This window comes from Castor canadensis, chromosome 17 (assembly GCF_047511655.1).
Source record: "Castor canadensis chromosome 17, mCasCan1.hap1v2, whole genome shotgun sequence".
NCBI lineage: Eukaryota > Metazoa > Chordata > Mammalia > Rodentia > Castoridae > Castor > Castor canadensis.
Window position 1 is genome coordinate 48,591,578 of NC_133402.1, and position 16,238 is coordinate 48,607,815.

The window sequence follows — 16,238 nt, forward strand, 5'->3', positions numbered from 1 at the left end:
GAGCACACAATGTGCTATGGCCACTTTAGTTAGAATGATTCTAAAATTTCTTTTTCTTTTTCTTTTTTTTGTGGTACTGGAGTTTGAACTCAGGGCTTCACGCTTGCTAGGCAGGTGCTCTGCCAGACCTGATTGGCATGATTCTAATGTGACACTTTTTATGTTGTAATGTCTCTGATTCTTTTAGAGAAGATGATAAGGTCACATTTTGAAAGTGACAAGGTCATAAAAAGCCAATATGAGGAGAAAAGTTCTCAGATTTATATGGTACATAAAGCAATGGCAATAGCTCTGATACAATGAGCCAGTTTGCTTTCTTCTCCAAGGATTTCATAGGCAATGATTTCAAGGTGTTCAACATGCAGTGATGTGCTTATATTCAACAGTGGTTCGTGCTTTCTCAGGTCCACAAATACTTACCTGAGGAGGATACAGATGGCGTTGCAAGCCTTTTCCTGGGCATCCAAGTAAATCACATTCCTATTAAAATTCATATATATCCAGGCTCCTCTAGCCAGAGCCCAGAGGAAGCTCATTTACTTACATGTATTAAATATAACCCATGTGATAATTGTTTTGATGAATTCATATAAATAAGTATCTTGGCATGTGTACCTTATAATATTATTTTGCAGATAAAAATACAAAAGTAAGTATTTTGTCAGAGGGAAGAGGTAGATAAAATTAGATAGCACTTTTGCTGGCAAACTAAGTAATATCTAAGATTGATCAAGGGGAAAGTTCTACACTGAGTTTTGCAATATAAAGAAACAGCTCTTTCCCCTCATTGGAGAGATTTCCTCTTATGTGAAATATATGCATACTCACAGAACTGACCTCTGCTGTTAGGACATTAGCTCAGGGGGTAACAACCTCTGTGTGTGTAGTGAGGAGCCCCTAAATTCTGGGTTATAACTTGGGGAATCCCTGACCTCATATCCTTCCAGAGCTGTAGTTATCATGTTATCTAAAGCAGAAATGACAGTGGCTATAAGGGATGTCATGCTAATTCTTTACAAAGTTTTATCCAGGGTATTAATTATTATTAGCAATCTCTAGTGGCTAGTGAAAATGCCCAAAGAGACTGTCAAAAGTAACTAGAAGAGAAACTTTCCAGCAATTTCCAGTGATGAGAAGCAGATATCCTCAGATCCAGTAAATGCATATAGAGAATCTAATTCCACTTTCCAGATAGAATTATGGTTCCATTGAGGAATAAATTTCCCTGAGCATGTAATTCCGTATACTTCCTCACAACCCTCAGATACCCAGGCATTTAGGACATAAACAGTGAAATGGAAACAACAATATGGTATGTTATGGGGCTGCCAAAGAGTTAGAAGTAAATAAGGTCATCTTTTTCTCTCAACAATGCCATTTTAACAAGAGGAAACGTTGATATATCCAAAACTGCTGAGAGGAAAGTTGATATAACTACCTAGAAATAGCTCTTGAAGGTTTGGGGGATCAATGGCTATAGCAGCCTCATTGATACTGTGGGGTTTTTTGTTTGTTTTGGTTTTTTTTCAGTACTGGGGATTGAACCCATGGCCTGGCTAAACAAGTGTTCTACCACTTGAGCTATACTATTTTTTTTGAGATTGGAACTCACTAATTTTGCCTGTGTTTGCCTTGAGTTCATGACCCTCCTGCCTTTGCCTTCCATGTAGCTGGGATTACAGGTGTGTACTATCATGCCCAACTGGTATTGTGGTTTTGAAGAAGTCTAGAAAGTAGAGGCAAACATTAAATATTGAATGCTTATTGAATATTTCAGGAGTGAAAGAAGGAGGTGTTTTATTGCTTATCATACCCTCTGGTACACATTTGTCTGATCAAGTCACCCAGAGAACTTCTTTTGTCCTATTTATGACATTATCCAACACGCAGTAGAACATCAAAGTGATCGATATTACTTGAGATGATCTTGTAACATAGAACAGAAAAATTATCAGAGCTCGTGGAGAAAGAGTGAGCATGAAAAGCTTTCTTATTCAGGAAAATGAAAATTGCTTTTAATCTTGCTTCCTGATGGAGATGAAAAAGAACACACTATTCAGATAAGTATCCACTGGCCAGGTTTGCTGATCCTTTCCTGTGAAGGTAACATCTTTGCCAGCAGCTATGCATGAAGCAGCCACGTGTTCAGGTTTATGGTGGCTCACACTCATCTGCTGTGATCATTTGGTTTTGCAGTAGTCATAGGTGGGTGTAATGGGTTCTACATCCCCTTATCTTCAAGGATACAATTCTACCTGAATATATATATATATACAATATTATTATGTAGTATTAATATTAGTTATTTTTCAGATTGGTCCAGTTACTTTTTGCCAGGTCCAGCTTCAGTCTATTCCTATTGAGTATCTAGGATTACAGAGTTTTACCATATGCCCATCTTATTCTTTGGGATGGTATCGCATGAACTTTTTGCCTAGGTTGCCCTTGAACTATGACCTTCCTATCTCTGTCTCCCAAGTAGCTGGGATTCCAGGTGTGAGCCACCATGCCTGGCCTTGTTTTATAACATTTTGATCAGTCAAGGCAGTTTCAGAAAGAAATGCTTGGCTTTAGTTACCATAATGAATTTTACTTTACAAGTCATGTATCACTATTTGTGTTCTACCAGCTGCCATGTGTATCCATAATAATTTAAGTCATAGGCTAGGGAAATGACAATTGGGTAAGTTTGTAGAACCACTGGATCCAACGTAAGATGGACTTGGGCCATTTATCTCTGGTCTCTACATGCTCCAGTTTAACATGGAGGCTGTGACTGATTTTTATATCACCCTTTATTGGCAGGGGGGCTCATTTTCTATATCCAATATCCTCAGTAGATCTGGGTATATCCCTTACCCCGGTGTGTAGTTACTTGGACCTACGGCCATAAGTCCCACTAGGCAAAGACTAGGTGACTATATTTGTCAACCTTCTGTTGGTTCCATTCTCAAGGTCTCTCATTGTCCCCTATTCAAATAATGGGCTCTGTATGTAAGAACTAATTCAGAGATCAAAATTGTGGAGGGATTGTGATTTTTAGCTTTGTGGCTGACATGAGTCATAATTTTCTGATTTGTGGCTGACATGAGTCTTCTGCATGCTCACTCTTTGTCATTTCTGGTTGTAGAAAGTGGTCAACATCGTCACTAATCTTATTATATTATCATCACCCTTATAATCTCATTCCTAGGAACAGCAAGGCCTACTTGCTACTGAAACAAATCCTTGAGGCCCCTAGTTTGCAAAGCCAGTTTTGTTTCTGCATTCAGCAATGGTACTCCCTGATGTATGGAATTCTGTCATCCCACTGGCAGTAGGGAACTCCGTTTTTTAGTAACTCTCCTGCTGTCACTGAGACCTTCAGAAGACAGAGCCTCTCAGTGATGCTGTGCTTGCCTTACCCATGCATTCTGTGTTGCTTTTGTGAGGGATGTGGCTTGTGGACCCTCTCTGGGAAGGTAATCACCTCGTGAGTTCTCTGGAATCACATCACAATTCAGTTCTTACATTCGTCTTTGTTGACATTCCTGACCCTCAGTATTTGCCAAGCTATCTCTATATCATTTACATCTTGTTGAATCCTCAGAGCCCTCCCATCAGCAGTTAAGGGCTAGTGTCTCATGTCTTCATGGAATGTTAACTCCTGAGTCACTGTGAAGACCCTTATATCAATGAACACTTCTCTGCTCAGCCCTTCAGTTCATAGCAGGTGAAAACCCTCATAATCCACTTCTGCACCTGTTCTCCCAATTTCTGTCAATACAAATTAGACACATTATGTAGCTCATTTAGTCAATCAGTGGTTTCCTTCCATGGTAGTGACTTCATTTCCTGCTGAGACATAAACCTAGTTATTGTTTCTAGAAGTATAAGGAGGGTCACAAGTGGGATTTGGGTGAGACTTTCCACCTTAGGAAGCTTTATTTTATGGCCACAAGATAATGGAATATTGCTCTGCTATAGCAAAGGTAAGAGAAATATTACTTTAGTTCTGGAGGTTTTTAGGGGAATCTGGGAGTTCAAGGGTCTCAGGAAAATCCTTCCTTGGTATCATGGTCTTATTCTTTCAGCATTAGGGTTCTGATTTTGCAGAAAAGATCCACAAAGTCTATGCATTCAGCATCCTTTTAACTCCATTGTTGTTCTAATCAAATCCTGGCTTCTATTTGCCTTCCAGGTCTGCTTAAACAATTCCATGGAGGGATTCTGACTTTCACAGTGTGTTGTTAGGTTGGGTTATGGTTGGCCAAATACCCTACTCCAGAATCCTTCTAATAAGTCTTCCCCATGCATTTCAAGTGCTAGTACTAGTGCTTCCCCTTCCATCTGTACCTCATCCTGACCTACCACATGTCTTTCCAGGGTTATTAGCATTGGTACCAGCAAAACACTCCTCGTTATCATTTTTGACCTTTGAGATAATTGGTCACTTGTTTGACAGCTGACCACTTACTCTACCAATGGTCCTAGATTTGGTTCTCCAAATAAGACCCTGAGATAAAGACATAAATGACAAGTTAGAAACAAAAGTATGGAAGTGCAGAAATGAGACAAGGAAAATAGAAAAATCACGAAGGTGACAATAATGAGGTTTCTGCTCACTTCCACAGGAGGAATCTCTGAGAAATGCCATGGAACAGAGCCAGCATCCTCTCAGTTGAGTATATAAAATTGTATTTATCCACCAATTTCCATGCCCCAGTATTTGACTTTTATTCTTTTTTTGTGGGACTTGGATTTGAACTCAGGGCTTTGCACTTGCAAAGCAGGTGCCCTACAGCTTGAGACACACTTCCAGTCCATTTTCCTCTGATTACTTTTGGAGATGGGGTCTTGTGAACTGTTTTCCTGGGGCTGACCTGGAACCACGATCCTTCTGATCTCAGCCTCCCAAGTAATTAGGATTATAGGCATGAGCCATGAATGCCTGGAATGACTTTTACTCTTGAGAGAGATTAAAGGCACCCACCTCACCCTTGGGCACTGGGGTAGGATGTTAGCATTGTTAGAGCACTGTTAAATCACTGTTAATGTTAATAAATCTTGCCTGCAATCAGTTATTTAAATGTTTATTTTTTCTTTAAATAAGCTAATATGTTAGGGGCTGGGGTGATTTGACTCCCTAATTTACAGCTGTTAAACCCTTTCTCAGTGCCCCAGATGCCTTAAGCAAAATACTGTCAGCCAAGCAGTCAGCTTAACTGTCCTCATGCCAGTCTGGTTGCTTTGAACATCTCCACAGATGCCCTGAGTAAGCTATACTATAACAATGTGCTTGCTTCCAAAGCACGGCTCCAGCTCCAGAAAGTACTGTGCCACTCACGAATGTTTCAAACAGCTTGCACTAGACGTTTTGCCATCACAAGTGTCTAATCCCTCTCAAGAGTGAATTGAGATGGTAACATGAAGAAAAGATTGCAGAAAAGGCAGAAGAGCAATAGCCATGTAGGTGGCAGCAGCAGTGGAGGTAGTGGTGGCAACAGTGGCAGTAGTGACAAGGCAGCTGAGGAGTTCCAGAGAGCAACTAGGACAGAAATGATAGGGAACAGATGCAATGGAGACAGTGAGGGCTGTGATAAGCTGAAGATGAAAAACTGTGAGCCCTGGTTGCTGGAAGAGTTCCAGGGAGCTGCCAAGTCTCAAAGGCCAAGTGTTTCTGATATCCTAGGCCTAAGAGCTGTAACACTTGTCCCAGCAGCTAAGGCCTATTCAAGAGCTGAAACAGCATGTGATGCCTGCTGCTGTCTGCTACAGCTGCCTGCTGATGCTGGAAGCAGAGGATTATAATAGCTGCCAGGTGACAGGCTGCTGGTGGTGGTTAAAACCCAGAGCAATAAGCCTCTAAACTAAGTGTCTATAGCTGTAAGTTCCTATCTTCTAAAGCCTGGAGCAATAGGCCCCTAGCTCTTAGGACTTAAAGCTGTAAGTCTACTAGTACTGCCAGACCTTCTCCTCACCTACCCACAATTTCTTTCTGGGTAGAGAAAAGGACCCCAGTCAGCTGATTGGTAACACTCTCACAGCCTTTGTACCCCCAGCTATGTTTAGCCAAGGAACACCTCAGAGTAGAAACACTCACACCTGGTATATAAAAAAGATGACAGCACACTGGAAAGCCTTCTTGTCTTACAACTGCAGGTGAACTTGGGTAGGCCTAGGGAGTATGGATGGAGGAGTCATCAACAGTGTCTGATACATCTCAATGTAATCTAGTGAATGAATTGGAGAGCCAATCCCCAAAAAGACAATCCATGGAATCACTCTATTCCTCTTTCTTGGGGACCTTCCCATGTTGCTTATAAATTTGTTTAAAGCACAGAGCAGTCAGGTGCTGGTGGCTCACATCTTTAATCCTAGCTACTTGAGAGGCTGAAATCAGGTGGGTTGTGATTTGTGGCCAGTCCAGGCAAATAGTTTACAAGAACCTATCTCCAAAATAACCAGAGCAAAATGGACTGTGTGACTCAAGCAGTAGAGCACTTGCTGTGCAAGTGCAAAGACCTGAGGTCAAACCCTAGTCCCACTAAAACCAAAACAAAAACAAGCAAACAAACAAAAAACCCACAAAGCAAGTTCAGATAATTGTATTTCCTCCAAATCCTTATTCATTTGAGAAGAAGACAGCTTCTCATACAAAACCTTTAAAAGGATTCTTTACTATTATAAAGTACAGTATGTAGCCATGGCTATTCTACACTTACATAATTTAAGAGATGCTGATTTAGGCTTGGTGCAGTGCCTCATGTCTATAATCCTCACTGCGTGTACTCCTCACAGTTTGAGGCCAGCCTGGGCAAACAGTTGTTGAAACACCTTCTAAATCCCATCTTAAGCAATAAAAGTTGGGCATGGTGGTACATGACTATCATCCTAGCTAGGTGGGAAGCATAAATAGGAGCATCATGGCCCAGACTGTCTTGGGCATAAATGAGAGACCCTATTTGTAAAATACATAAAACAAAGAGGGCCGGCCAGTGGTGGAGCTTATATGGTAGAGCACCTGCCTGGCAAGTGCAAGGCCCTAAATTCAAACTCTAGTACAGCCGAAAAAAAAAAAATTGTTGCTGATTTAGGTGCTTTCAAGATGGTGGTGGAGTCGAAGTTTTCTTCATGCAACTGTGCATTCGAGTCACAGAAGGAAACAAAGGAGAAACTACATTCTGAGGAAAGAGAAAGAGTGATGGGAACAAAGAGGCAACAACAGGGAAGCTAAAAAGCACAGAACAGAAAAGCCAGAGAAAAACAGGAAGCAGTCCTATTTTTTTCCAGCTTGGAGAGAAGGGACCTGAAGCCTCAAACACAAGATAAGCCTGGAAAGTGCAGGCAGCCTCAATAACAAACAAACAAACAAACAAACAAACAAAAAACTGGCTGTCCTAGCCACAGGAAAACCCCACAATTGTGGCAAGCTTTAAACTTGTGCAAGGTTTTGGTCTGAAAGTGACTCCTGCTAGCTTTGAAGAAATCCATTGCATTATTCACTGTATCTCAGGATGCTGTTACCAGAAGCTATCTCAAGAGGGAGCCTCTTGTTTGAGACAATAGGCTGTTTTCTGCAGCTCAGAAAACATGGAATGATCACAACTCAGCAGCCCTGGGAACACCCTGTTACAGTGAGTGGATGGGAAATGCCACAAGAGGAGGAGGGTCTGGTGAAGTTAAGTAGTGGGAACTTGGGTTGGGGAGAGCATGGTGGTTGGTTGCCCTGCCTTCTGTGACAAGGAGTGAGACCTGTTGTCTGTGGATAACTGCACGTGGTCAGGTCTGAAACTGAGCCTCTGGTCAGGAAACCAGAGGCTAGTGGATGGCTCAATGTCCACAATTCCTGCTCTGCAGCCAGTGATTTACTGTGGGGGACACAGATGCTGGTGGATAGTTCCATTCTGCAGCTTCTGTCCTGCTGCCTGTGCTTTCCTGCTGGAAAGACTGCAGTCTTCCAAAAGATGGCTAGGTCCTGTTAGAATTTCCATTCCCAAACAGTGATCAAAGAAACATGCGGGAGTCGCTCAGCAAGGGAAAAAGAAAAGTTTTACTTCTGCAGAAGGGTGCAGCCACAAACCATAGTCTGATAGGCAGAACACACTGAGTGGGGAGTAAGCTCAGTTTTTATCTCTTTGCCCCTCATCCTGATGGACTGGTTTGTGTTCACAATCTTCACGATTGGTTACTTAGAAAAGGGGGCACGTGGGGTAAGGAGGACCTTGAAGCAGGGAGAACAAGACAATTCTTTTGAGCAATATTCATCTTTAAGCAAGCAGTTTGAGACTAGGATATCTGGAGATAAATAGCTCTTTGACCCCAAGAACCTTGCAAGGTCAAGCAACGTTTCACAAATCATGTAGGCAGCAATTTGGGGAGGGTAGCTGGCATCTAACTAATGTAATGTGATAATTTTACATTAACTCCTTTGACAGAAAAGACCTAACTTTAGTTGATTCTCACAGTCCCACAGCTCTCCCCTGTCCCTGGTAGAACTCATTGTTCTGCTTTTCCCCCACTCTCCAACACATTCGGGAATATGCTTCCGCTTGAACGTTTGCCATGCCCCCTGGTACACAGACTAGAACACCTCTTTGGACCATGCCCAGCCCACAGACCCTGAAGCTCCTTGGGGCTAGCAGTGGCTCCGAGTATGCAAAAGGGAGAAGGCTCTGGGGTTAATGCAGCATTACCATTGACAAAATGTCCTAAACCAGCCAGCCCTTACCTTGCAGCACCAATCTGCTTGAGGGGAGGAGGAGCTCTCCAATCTATCCAAGTACCTTGGCTAGAAGGAATTTTTTGCTTTACTTATTTTTCTTTTTCTCCTCCCTCACCTATACTTTTGTCTAATTTTATTTGTTTTTTCTCTAATCTTTAATTGGATTGGTTTTTCTTTTTTTCTACCTCTTCCTCTTTTCTCATTATCTTTTCTCACATTCTTTTCTTTTAAAATCTTGCTCTTTTCCCCTTTCCCCATCCCTCCATTTTCCCTATTTCATCATTATTATTGCTTTTACCTCTATTGATTTTCTTTTTGGTTGTACTGGGTTTCAAACTCAGGGCCTCACACTTGCTAGGCAGGCGCTCTACCACTTGAGCCATTCTGCCAGCCCTGTTTTGTGTTGTGTACTTTCAAGATAGGGTCTCATGAAATATTTTCCTGGGCTGGCTTCAAACCACAGTCCTGGTCTCTGTCTCCTGAGTAGCTTAGGTTACAAGTATGAGCCACTGGTGCCTGGCTGCCTTTATTGATTTTCAACCTTGTAGTTTATTCTATACTATTTTTTCTCTTTTCTTTTCAATGGTCATTGGTATAGTTGTTTTTAATTGGTTTGCATTATATATCTATATCTGTTTTTGTCTGGTGCTATTGTTGTTACTGGATAATACACAACAAAAAAATGAAAACTATAGACCAATATCCTTGACAAACACAGATGTAAAAATTCTCAATAAAATGTTTGCAAACCAGATTCAACAGCACATTAAAAAGGTCATGCACTAGGATGAAGTTGGTTTTAGTCCAGAGATGCATGGATGGTCAATATAGCAAATCAAGAAATGTGTTACAGCATATATTAGCTACTTTTTTCATGGTTGTGACCAAATGGCAGACAGAAATAATTTAAGGGAGAAAAGATTTATTTTGCTATTGGTTTCATAGGGTTCAGTCAATGGTCACTTGGTTCTATATTACTCATAGACTGACATATACACTAAGTCCGGCGTGTGACTGTAAACCAAGAGGTTACAGAGAGGCTGGGTCTCCACAACTCCTTTCCATCCTACCTGGATGTGATAAACTCTGTGGCCACAGGGTGGTGGCACCACTTTGGGCTGCTGTGCCAGTGGGAGATAAACATCATGTAGTAGCTCCCTGGAAAACTTGGTGCTTGCTGTTTCTGATCTGGAATAACCCTCCCTTATATAGAAAATACCAACCCAAAATAACGGCTCTTGAGACCTGACTTTGGCAAAGATTTAGTAAAGTCCACACAGTCCCCATGTGTAGAGACAGCAAGAGAAACATTAGATTCCTTCATATCAGACTGGAATGATTATGCCTTGGATATAATGTAAATTCTGTTATTTGTAAGTTTGTATTTATTTTCATGATCTAGTCAGCATCTCTAATTTAATTATGGACCTGCAAACTCTCAGCAAGCTTTTATTTTTTACATAAACAGAATTTTTTTTTCTTGTCAGTACTGGGGTTTGAACTCAGGGCTTTGTGCTTACTAGGCAGGTGCTCTACCACTTGAGCTACACCTCCAGCTTCTTTTGCTTTAGTTATTTTTCAGATGAGGGTCTCCCAGGGCTGGCCTCAGACCTCAACACTTCTCCCCCACTCCCCCACCATGTAGCTGGGATTACAGATGGGAGTTACCATGTTCAGCTTCAAAATGGATTTTAGAAACATGATTCTTTCAAAATCATGTGAAGACTTAGATGGAAGGTACATTTGAATACAAAATTTATTGAAGAGGCCTATCAGTGTTGAAAGCATTTGACCACACATTGTTTTATCACTTATACACTGCTACACCACCCTCCAAAACTTTACATCTTTAAACAAACCATTATTTAGCTCATGTTTTTGTGGGTTGGCACACAACCCTTAGCTGGCGTGCTCAGCTAGGTTGTTCTAATTTGTTTCTGACTCAAGTACATCTCAGCTGGATTCATCTTCAGCCAGGTGGCAGGTCACTCAGGTGCTGCTCATCCTGAATGGCACCTCTCAAGTCTCTGGAGGATGATGATATCCATGTATGATAGAAATAATGAGGCCATGCATCTCTGTCATCCACTAGGCTAACCCAGGATTGTCCACTAGGCATAGGCATGGTCCTGAGAGAGAGAGGAGAGACAGAGAGAGAGAGAGAGAGAGAGAGAGAGAGAGAGAGAGAGAGAGAGAGAAGAGAAAGCCTGCCTGTACTCTTGAGGCATAGGCTCAGAGATGGCTGTATTTTGTTGCTTTGTATTAGTCAAACAAAGTCACAATACAAGATCTGACTCAAGAGGTTGAGATGGGCTGGGAGTGTAGCTCAGTGGTAGGGGAGTGGTTAACATTGGCATGGCCCTGGCTTTAATCCCGGCAGGGTTGGGGGGGCTTGTCTGGATGGAAAGAGCTACAAAGTCTCTTTACAAAGAGGAATGGATAATTGCACCCATTTTTACAATATACAAGTCTAAATTTTTGTTCTTTTTCTCCCTAGAAACAACTACAAAACATTCAATTTGTATCAATTGCCTAAAATTAAGTACTTTGCTATTTTGCATATTTTGCACCAGAACAACAAAATCTATTCTTTTTATAAAGCTATTCATAAAGATAGGTGGCAGGTTGGAATAGTATAGTAATATGTATATACAGTTATCACATTCTATTGAGAAAAAATATCAAATTCTACAGGATGAGAAAAAAATCGAACACAACTAAACTTCTTCCAATTCATATATATAGATCCCTGATTCATCTCCATTTCTGTTGGATGTGACTCATGTTTATTTTGCCCTTTGGAATATTGCTTCAGTGACAAATCAACTTGCTTAGTATATGTTTGATTTACATGTAACCTCAATAGAAACAATCTTTTCTGCTTTTGTCAGTGTTGGAGAAATATAATTTAAATCAAGACCGTCTCTCATCCCAGAAAGCCTCCCACAAAGGTAAAAGAGAAAGAAAACAGTTATAATAAGCATTAAACCAGAATGTGATACACATCACAGGCAGTCTGCTTGAGACTGTGAAGACAGAAACAAATCTCACCCTTTTCTATAGCCAAGCAGATACAACCTATTACAGACATGTTCTCAAGATAAACAGTAATTAGTTTTTAATTAGTCCTCCAGTAAAAAAAAAAAAACTTGGCAGCACCATTTATTACACATAGTTCATCCAAAATCCATCTGGTAATTGAAGTGACCATCTGTGTCAGTTAATTGGTTTTATAGCATGGAAAAATAAGCTTCTATCTAAATTAAGATAGGAGGTAGTTTTACAAGTGGTAGCAATGTGCCCACTGAAGTTAGGCTCCTATCCACCCACAGAAACTAGTAGTTAAGGCACTATTACATTTCAATGAAATGTAAACATTAAGAGAAAGAGTGCTCTTTGGCTCCGAAGTCCTTGAGAAAGACATTACTGGGACATAAAAGAAGCAAGAGGTTTATTTAGACTCTCTCTCTCTTTCTGTGTGTGTGTGTGTGTGTGTGTGTGTGTAATAGATTTATATAATATATAAAATAGATTTTTATGTAATAAGATTTACAAAAAAGTCATCTGTATGACTTCAGAGAGCTGCCTAGGCAACTAAGATATGATTGGGCAGAATATTAAAAGGAATGAGTGTATCTAAGAGACATATATATGTCTCATTTTGAAACAGAAAGAACTTACAAATTTTCTAAAGTAAATGCTCTAAGAAAAGGGAAGCGAGGAAAATTTTTCCCTTCTTTTCAAGAGAGAGAATTAAATCTTATTTTTTAAGTCTCATTTTTAATTTATATTTGCCCTTACCTCAAGCAGGAGCTCTTCTGTGTCAGTCATGGTTGTTAGTAACCATGGTGTTTAGCGTACTTATAATTCTCATCAGCTTAGAATTTATTAATCCATTCCATCATCCATCAGATTATAATTAAATATCATGTGCCAGAAACAAGCCTGGACTATGTTGATTCAGAAGTGAATCAGAGAGACAGATTTCCTTTCATTAAAGAAATTATATTTCATAGAAGGAAACAGACAATAAACAGATAAATAAATTTACTTAATAATTTATTTACAATCTAATTATAGGTGATATTAAGGGTAATGAGGACAAAGAAAATAGCAGAAAGGGCTGAGCTGGATAAGGAATATTATTTTACAAAGAACTTCATGGGATGTGTTGTTTGAGCTGAGATATGAAGGAAGTTATAAAGGACTACAGATTCGATCAGGGGATTTAGTATCATAAGCAAAGAGGGATTGGGAAAAACTTTGAGATTTTTTGGCCCAAACAAGGGAATGCATGTAAGTGGCATTTATTGTGAGTGGGAACACAGGGAAACTGTACATTTGTGGGGTTAAAGAGAATTCTGTTTTAAAATGTGTGAAATTTGAGCTGCCTCTTAACATCAAAATACATATGTTAAGGAGACAACAGTTTACATAATTTTAAATTCATATTAAATGTCACAGAAGGGTATACAAATATGAGAATTATCAGGATATGGACATCATTTAAACCAGGGATCCAGACTTCCTTTCCTGGCTATGATGAAGTGATTTGTGGAAGACTCATGCTCCCATAAAGACAGATTTAAAAGGAAATAAGATTTTTAAAAATTAATCTGTATGACATCTTCAGAAAGCTGCCTAGATAACTAGGATTTGAGTGGGCAGAACATTAAAAGGAAGTGAACTAGGGTGGTGAGCCAAGATTCTTTATTTGATTTTTGCCTCTGGCATTTGGTACTTAACAGCATGAGGGAGCCTGAAAATTCAAGAGGTCTGGGCTGCTAAGAAACTAGACAAATGAGCAAAATGAAGTGGCTAAATTGAAATCTGTGATGGCATGGAAGTCAGGACTCAGGTGGCCGGTATTCCAGTGAAAGGAGATGGATTGGTAAAATACCAACATTGGATTTGGTTCCTCCTTTCCCTTAAGGCCTTTGCCAAATTCTTCGACTACACTGAGTAGGGGAATAGGGATTTCAGCAGAAAGCCTCTAAAATAAACCAGTCTTCCAGGACTAAAGAGGAAAACACTGAATTTTAAGACTCAATAAAGAAGAGGAACCCTGTAGCAAATGTATTCCTTTTTGGATTGAGACACCTGAAGCGTACCCTGAAATAACTTTGAAGTGATCCAGAAGTAGAGCTTAAAAGTAGTGCAACCTTGAAACACTTGAAATCTGCCTACTGTCATCTCAGGGCCTTATCTAATTATGATAATCTTTCCCCCATTTGATAAAGAAATAAATTATTTATTACTTAAATACATCAACAGAACATAATGGCAAATCCAGAAACAGAACAGCATGTGTACAATAACCTGATTTTGAACAAAGATGTTAGTGAAATATGATAAAAAAAAAAAAAAGTATGGTCTTTTCAATCCATAGTGCTGGGTTAGTCAGATAGTCATACAGAAAAACTAATTCACAGTGAATCTCAGATTTACATATAAAATGTTGAAAGAATAAGGATCCAAGCAAAACATTACTTTGCAGTAAGTAAATATATCTGAACAAGGAAAAGCACAGACCATTACAGAAAAATTATGGACAATTTGGACTTCATTAAAATAAGAATTTCTGTTTATCAAAATTCATCAGAGATACAGAGGAAGATTTGGGGGGAAAGGGGAGTGAGGGAACTGTTTTATATCTTGATTATGGCGTGGTTACATAATGGTGGGGTTAACTAGGTTAATTCACAATATTTCTCAGTCAGAGAAAGGCTATCTATGCTTAGGGAGGTAAGGAATTACACCCCAAAGGAGCTACAGAGCCTATGTGAAACCATAAAATTAATGTGTCATAGCTGTCTCTGGTCTCGGTGTTTCTTTCTTTTAGAACGGAAAATAGAACAGAAATGTCTCTCTCAGTCACTGTAATGGCTTTTCTTGATTGTAAACTTGACTGGATTGAGTGATGCCTGAGAGGTGAGCACACCTCTGGATGGATTTGAGAGGGTGTTTCCAGATACAATTGATATGTGGGCCAGGCACCAGTGGCTTATGCCTGTAATACTAGCTACTCAGGAGGCAGAGATCAGGAGGACTGTGGTTTGAAGCCAGCCCTGGGTAAGTAGTTCATAAGACCCTATCTTGAAAAAACCTACAACAAAAAAGGGCTGATGCAATGGCCCTTTAATGGAGGTAAGAGTGCCTGCCTAGGAAGTGTGAGGCCCTGAGTTCTGTTGGAATTAAAGACCCTCCGGTGCTGAAAACAGACACACAAGAGACAAAAAATCTTGACAAAGCAATTTTCTCTTGATCAAGAGGGTGCAAGCATGTGCTCACTCCCATTAAGCAACACACAAGCACAAAATGGCTGACAGCGGCTCCTCCTTATATCCCTGACGCTGTTGTACCTGCCCCTCACCTGGGATTTGTCCAGGTCAAAGGTTCACAGTCTTTCCTGATTGGCTAAAAGGCTTGGGGGGATGGGTTAGGGCATGCAGTTTGTTGGGCAATGGAGTTGTACAGGAATCTGGAAGAAGAAGCAAGGATCCTTTAAACATGCAAGTCACTTAAGATGGCGAACTGAGGAATTTTTAAGTAATCTAAGAGGGTAACAAATACTTTGATAGAAAAAAATCATTTTTCTTACAGTTAAAACCCCAGTACCACCAAAAAAAAAAAAAAAAAAAAAAGCAAAGGAAACAATCACCAGAGTGCAAAAATAACCTAGGATGGGATTTCTCCTATCTTTGCCCAATATTCATCTGATAGGAGATTAATATCCACAATGTATAAAGAACTCAAAAACTTAAACACCAAAAACAAATAATTTAATCAATAAATGGGCAAATGAATTGAGCAGACAGTTCTCAAAAGAAGTACAAATGGCCAATGAGGATATGAAAAAAAGGCTCAACATCTTTAGCCATCAGAGAAATGCAAATTAAAACTACACCAAGATTCCATCTCACCTCAGTCAGAATGGCTACCATCAAGAAAGCAAACAACAAATGCTGGCAAGGATGTGAAAGAAAAGGAAACTTTATACACTGTGTGGGCATTAGCACAGCCACTATGGAAGTCAGTATGGAGGTTCCTTACAAACCTAAAAATAGAACCCCAGATGATGCAACAATGCAGCTCCTGTGTGTATACCCCAAAGACTCTAAGTCAGCATACAGTGGAGACACCTGCAAGCCCTTTGTTGTAGCACCCTTCCACCATAGCAGAGCTATAGAATCAGCCTAGATCTAAAACATCAACAGAAGAGTGGAAATACATTTATGCACATATAGAAATATCACAATAAATCTCACTGTACAATTAAAAAATAAAACTGAATAATTTAAAAATGAATGGATAAAGGAAATGTGGTATTATATACATAATGGAGTTTTATTCAGCCATAAAGAAGAATAAAATTATATCATTTGCAGGTAAGTGGATGGAACTGGAGAACATCATCTTAAGTGAAGTTAGCCAGATTCAGAAAGCCAAAGGCCTCATGTTTTCTCTCATATGTAGAATATAGGCCCACTACAAATACAAGCAATATTATGAAAAACAGGTTACGCTAAGGAGA